Raw genomic sequence first — 6,079 nt, 5'->3', positions numbered from 1 at the left:
CATGTCTTGTCTTTCATCCTTGGGCCCCAATCAACCCATGGTTCACGCCGAAGGGAGGACCCTTGACGTCGAGCACCCATGGTCATATCATCAATGATGTGGATCCATGTATTTTGTGATCCATTTCCCAAGAATTTACCCAATTTGTAGGTGATTGATCTAATATTTTTGTGAAGTAGATTTTCTATTGTGTCAATAATGGCAACCCAACAACAAATAAAGAAACTAAGATGAACAAAGAAGGAAATAACATTGGATAGGGTGGAAATTGGGATACATAGTCATTGATGAAGCAAGCTAAGGCACTTACAACATAACTAACATGCATCCATGGCTAGATCTTCAAGGGAACCACAAACCTCAAAGCATACCTCTACTTGATCCATGCTTGAACTAGCAATTGATGGAAATCCCATGCTTGAACTAGCAATTGATGGATTCAAGCAACCTAAATCTAGGAATTGGATAGAAACCCTCTCCAAGAGGAAACAAAGCTCTCAAGCATCTAATTTCATCAAAATCTCCAAAAAAAAAAATGACATCAAGAGGTATTTATACTATGGGTCCAAAAATAGAAAGTTGGCCCACAAAATCTAAAAAATCGGCATAATCGCCCGGTCGGGCGTTTTTCACATGCCAAAATGCCCGGCCCGGGCGTTTTCCCTGTCCCCGGGCGTTTTGCACAGTAAAAAACGCCCGGCCGGGCGTTTTTCCCGAAGCTCCCGGCCTTCTCTGCGCGACTTCCGTAAAACCGCCATAACTCCCTCATTCGGACTCCGATTGGGATGTGCAAGATACCCACGCGAAGCCGTTTCCAAGATCGCCCGGTCGGGCGTTTTTCACATGCCAAAATGCCCGGCCCGGGCGTTTTCCCTGTCCCCGGGCGTTTTGCACAAGTAAAAACGCCCGGCCGGGCGTTTTTCCCGAAGCTCCCGGCCTTCTCTGCGCGACTTCCGTAAAACCGCCATAACTCCCTCATTCGGACTCCGATTGGGATGTGCAAGATATCCATGCGAAGCCGTTTCCAAGACGAAGACAATGGTTGCAGTTTCATAGCTTTCGGATATCATCTCGATAGGACGGTTTTCGGTTGAATCCAGCTGTAGCTGAAATCCTTGACGCACGGCCTCCATGATCGTATCACACTGGGTTCACTCAGTCACTCATTCCTCACAGGGGATGTTAGGACTGTTTTCTCTCAATGCTGAACCACAGATGCTTCGGACTCAGATCTCACGTGCAGCTCCTGAAGGTCTTTAAGGCTTGTAACGGGGCTATTGGTTTGTAATGTTTGGGGTGGTTGTTCCTAAGGCTCTAAGGTTTAAAAACTAACTACTTATTTCGATGTGGGAGAAATGTGTGCATTTGGGCTTCTGGCTAGGGCTTCTTCTTCGGCTGGACAATTTCTGACATTGGCTTCCAACTGGTCAATAGCTTCCTTGTGGCTTCGCCACCGTTATTCCTTCTTCCTCCTTTCTTTTTTTGCGGTCAAGTATCTGTGACCATTTTCGTCGATTTTCTTCTCTGTGGCTTCGCCACCCTTATACCTTCTTATATTTTTGGATCTGGATTTTTTTTTTTTTTTTTTCAGATCGATTTTCTCCTTCTTTCTTTGCTTTTCTTTTTTCAGCTGGTTTCTTTTGTATGTCCTCCTAGGCAGTTACCTCCTTGCCTTATGCCTTGCACACACACAGTTCCAGTGGTTGATGGGTTATTTCGGGGTATAGATCAGGTTAGAAAATGGGGTTCTAAGGGTAGGGTTTTTTTTTTTTTTTTTTTTTTTTTTTTTTTTTTTTTTTTTTGTGGGGGGTTTCCTACTGCCTTCAGGGTTTGCTACACGCGGTCACCTTGCCCTAGACATCATGTGGTAGCCACTCTTTTTTTTTCAGTATTTAGTGGAAAGCAGTTCCACTTTGGGCTTCTAACTCACCTTTTAAGAGGGCTTTCGTGTCTGACCTAAGAGATGGATTTTTCCTTCATACTTGCATCATCTATACTGACTAGGGGTTACTGAAGAGGGTGGTTTCTATTTTCCAGCATGCCTTATCTCCCTTAATTCCCCTCACCGTTAGTTCGAGGCAGTTGAGTTTTAAGCCCATTCATAAAAAAAACACATAATTCCTAGACCTAAACAAACCCTAAAAACACTAACATGCACTGACTCAAATAACACATATATACATGTCATACTGGCCATTTGCTCCCCCCTCTCTCTTCACAAGTGTCTGCCCCAGATACGGGCTGTGAAGTGAAAAATGGGAATGACTAGTATGACAGACACACACTTATAACACACGCATACTATATCTAAAAACTTCTCACACTTAGACTATGCAATAGGCTAAGTGGGAGAGTTTCAGATATATACATAGAATTAACAAAACAGAACAGAATATTTACAAAACATGTTATATACACATATAAACTCCTCACACTTAGACTACGCAGTAGGCTAAGTGTGAGTTAACATGCTTATGATAGAACACAAAAAACATAAACAAAACACATGCACCGAAGTAGCAAACCCTTTACTTCTCACACTTAGACTATTGAAATAGGCAAGTGTTATGAATGGGGTTTGCTCACATTTAATACGCATAATTCTACCTAGTTAACAAAAGTAAAAAAAAAATAGAAATAAAAGAAAACTAAAAATTTAAAAGAAAACTAACTGGTCAGTTTGAGGGGGGAGGTCGATCGACGTTTCTCCTGCTCTCCTTGGGTTGTCAGCTTCTGCCATCTCTGCCCGTGATTGTCTATTCTCCTCCGCTAGCTCAGTTACTGCCCTCTCCAAATTTTCTTGCCTCAGCCTTTGTGCTTGTTCAATTTGCCTAGCTTGCCCCTCTTGGCCCTATTGTGCCCTTCCACCAGGGGCTTCTCCCATCGGGTAGAACTGGGGTACTCCTTCTCGGTAGTATACCATGTTTGTGCGGACGAAGAAGGGTACATCGAACAGGCCAGGAGCGTCGACCATGTACATCGGAGGTAGGTCGTCTGCCTCTGTTATGATGATGTTGTTGCGCACGAAGGCTCCTAGTATGATGCAGAGGGACGCTATCAAGTGGCATTGGTAGGCTGTCCAGAATCCCAAATGCAGCCTCCTCCCACGATTAGCGCATCACACCATGTATAATTCGATCATAGACGTTCTGGCAGCTGAATTACTCTGTCCCAGTAAATTGTAGCCTAAGTAGAGTTGCATCGGTCTGAGCATGGAATTGTTGAAGTGGGTGGATCTGGATGTAGTGGAGGCGAACTGACTAGCATCGGGGTGGGTTAGCTCCTCCCAGACTTCCTGGGGCTCAAAGTCTATGTGCCTCCTCGGTACCCCCTCTCTCGGCTTCTCCATTCTGGTCCATAGCCTCCTCCAGGCTATACATTCCCAGTCGCACGGTCCACTCGATTAGACTCATGGACAGCTCTCCATCGAATATCCTGAAGGAAATTGACACCTCGTCTAGGTCCGTTGTGACTTGGAACCTAAACATAGTGAAGAACTCCTTCGCTAATCTCACTGATATCTCTGGGTCCCTATTTTCTAACAGCCACTCAAAACCCAATGCTTCCGTACTAGCCAGGAAGGAATCACGAACAGATAACTCATCCAAAGAGGGTATATGGAGTACCTTTCCGCATTTGACTTGCTTGCTGCTATCTTCCTTGTCGTCAAATGCGTCTTGAAGCTTTTTGGTGTTGTAGTGCTTCATGTCCTCCATAAGCTCATCAGTGAGCTCCACCCTCCACCGTCGGTACACAATCCTCTCTACCGGAGGGTGGACTAGTTCTTGGTGGTTGTCGAGGAGCTGCTGCTCATGGTACTCCTCCCCTTCTAGAGAGATATCGCTCTCTGATTCTGACTCCTCGCTGGAAGTGTAGTCGCTGTCACTCAACCTCCTTCTTTCTTCCGTCTCTCTGATCACTATGCTGGCATTGGCTGTACGTTGTTTCTTTACGGCTTGCTTCTTCTTGGCAAAGGGCCTTCCCCTTTCTCTTTCTTTCCTGGATGTACTTGTCTTTGATTTCCATTGCCTTCGCTTCTTCGTCGGCTTGAGTTGAAGCGTCCTCCTGGGTAGTAGGCTCGATCACCATGCGGGTATTAGTATCACTTCCTATCGCCTCCTCCCGAACTACTGACTCTGATGCGAGGTCCAGACCCTCAGCCACCTTATCAGCTTCTTTCTTCTGGTCAGTCGGCGTTGATGAAACTGTCCCTGTTGCCATTTGGGTGTCCTCCTTGCTAGTTTTCAAGGGCTCCTCCCCAGGTTTCGTAGGAGTAGTCTTCTCGTCTTCGCTAGAGACCTCCACTGCATCTGCTGCTGTGTTTGCTCCTGCCTTGTTGGACTTCCACTTTCCTAAGCATCATTGTGACACTCTTTGGGGTTTCTGCCTTTCTGCCTTGGGGTCGTTCTTCAATACTAGCGTCCTCTTTACTGGCTTCGGTTTAGTCACTATTGAGGCTTCCTCTGGTTGTGTTTCTGGTTCCTGCCTCTCCTCTTCAAGTTTTTCAGCTTTCTCGGTTTGTTCTTCTATCATCTCCTCCACGGATTGGTGGACTACCCCCTCTGACTCATCTGCTCCCATGGCTGTTTCCCCTCTTCCTACTGCCTAGGATGCAAGGTGCAGTACCTCAGCCACCGCCTCAGGGTTTACCACTATCCTATCTCCACTGCCCAAAACCGACTGGAATTCGTCATCAGTCATTAACCCTTGCTTCTCGGATATTTCGTTCAGATTTATCTCCTCTCTCTCTGCTTCTTCGGCTCTGTTTTCAGTGGCCGTTGTCTCCTCTGCTTTATCCTTCCCGCCCTCGCTCACCCTCCCTTCGCTCTCTTTTTCCTCTGTTTCTCCCCAGTTGAGGTCTTGATAGGCGGAGAGTGGGCTGATGTCGAGCGGTTCTGTTTGTGTAGTTGTTGTTGGGGAGGTCTTTGCGGATGTGGGGTTTGAGGTATTTGGGGTGGTGATGGGTGGGCTCACGGTGGTCGCAGTTAGGGTAAGGCTAGGTATCGCCGGCATTCCTCCGGTCAGGCTAAATCCGGCCAGGGTCGCTGTCCAATCTTTGTTTGGGTCCTGTTGCCTTAGATACGCCGCCAGTGCGTCTAAAGGAACCATCACCGGAATTTGTGTCATCGGTGTTGGCTGCAATCGTTGTGGACTCGGCGGCCGCGATTCGGCTGTCGCTCTGACTTCTGTGGGGTTGTCGTCGGTGGTAGATGTCGGGTTGCTGGTTGCTTTTTCCTTTGTCATGGGTTATACCGGGTGCGGTTCCCTGTTCCTGTTAGTGGTTCACGGTGGTTTTCGGAGTGGGGTGGTGTTTGTGGGTGAGAGAATGCAGGTAAGTGTTTGTAAAGTGAAGGGGAGTAGGCGGTTGGGTATTTTATAGTGGGGTGGGCAGTTGAGGGTTTTGACCTGTTGCAGGCGGTTACCAGGTCGCGACGCTTCGGGTGGGAGGCGGTTGAGCGTTCTCGTAGCTGATTGGACGTCTCCTGTCACGTCTCTGCTCCACGCGCCCTCCCAGTCACAGCACTCGCCTGCAAAGCTGCACCACGCACCATAATTCAAATTTCACTCTATACTTCCCTCTCAATTAGCTAAAAATAGAATAAAGCAATAAAAGGACTCTTAAATACAATTCAGAGTTTCACCCAAGTGGTATCCTCGTGGTCAGTACGGACTCCAAATTTATATTTAAGATCCGAAAATCTTTTTGGTATTTTTAATATTTTCATTTAAGTTAAATTACTAAATATTCACAATATTTACATTATCACTAAGGGTGTTTGAAATTCTATCTGGTCAATAAACACAAATTATATAAAGTTGACCTGGTGGAACTCCAAACCCCTTTTCTACTGGCCATTTAGATGCTATTAAAGTGTACTGGAATTTCTTCCACTACACACACTTCTTCATTTTCCCTATATATTTTCAACCTATGCCCATTTACGACAAAAGGTTCAGAGTTAAGGATACTCCCTGAAATCTCGACCGCTCCATTAGCGCGTAGTGCGGTGATAATGTAAGGTCCTGCCCATTTTGACTTGAGTTTCCCAGGCATTAGCTTCAATCTCGACTGGAAGAG

The sequence above is a fragment of the Salvia hispanica genome, chromosome 1 (genome assembly GCF_023119035.1).
Source record: "Salvia hispanica cultivar TCC Black 2014 chromosome 1, UniMelb_Shisp_WGS_1.0, whole genome shotgun sequence".
Taxonomy (NCBI): Eukaryota; Viridiplantae; Streptophyta; class Magnoliopsida; order Lamiales; family Lamiaceae; genus Salvia; species Salvia hispanica.
This window is presented reverse-complemented; position numbering follows the sequence as displayed.